This window comes from Acyrthosiphon pisum, unplaced genomic scaffold (assembly GCF_005508785.2).
Source record: "Acyrthosiphon pisum isolate AL4f unplaced genomic scaffold, pea_aphid_22Mar2018_4r6ur Scaffold_21210;HRSCAF=23316, whole genome shotgun sequence".
NCBI lineage: Eukaryota > Metazoa > Arthropoda > Insecta > Hemiptera > Aphididae > Acyrthosiphon > Acyrthosiphon pisum.
The window spans coordinates 2,189-3,011 of NW_021770653.1; positions in this window are offsets into that span (position 1 = coordinate 2,189).

An 823-nucleotide genomic window follows, 5' to 3' on the forward strand; every position below is an offset into this window, starting at 1 on the left:
TAATAAAAATAATAATAAAAAAATAATAATATAATAAAATATTTTAGTGGCTTTAGTATAAAATATAAATAACGGTTATTGAGTACTACGTAGTTTTCTAGACGTTTTAAGAGCTTGCATCATTTTTCTTATAATGCCAGAAATTACTGTGGCAGGACCAGTCCAATCATTTTCCAAGCTAAAACTAATAAAAATGAATCCTGATGTAGCAATAAAGGTACCTGTAAAATATTTGCAATGGATAACATCTGTTCAAAACTATTCTAAGGCTCCAAGTCACTTGGCACGGTCGAGCATTAAAAGTGCAAAATGTTAAAAAGGTACATACTAGAACACAGACGTTTTGTACGGTTGGGTAAAAATGTTCATTTCAGAATGCGGATAGGTACATTGTACTATTATAATATACATAAAGCATATATTGTAAATATAAGTATTAGGTATATCAGTAGCGGCTATCCCAGAGTAGAGGTGTAGCGCCCGCTATACACCTTTAATTAGAGGTCGGTGGGATGGGTATTGTCTATGTAATTGTTTGTATGTGAATAATACAGAATAATACTTTGGAATATTTTAATAGTATAATTTATAATAACTTTATTTATAGAATGTAGATTGTAAGATTGTAGGTAGTAGATAGATGTCTAGATTTATTAATTAAAAAAAAAAAATTAATGAAAACCGGGAATTTTTACGCAAAATCGACTTTGGTTTTAGGTGTAACTTTAAAACAAATAAGACCACCGTTGATATATGAAATAACCACTGGTTGTTTATATTAGCATTTGCTATAAACGATAAATTTTTTAAAAAATTTGATTTG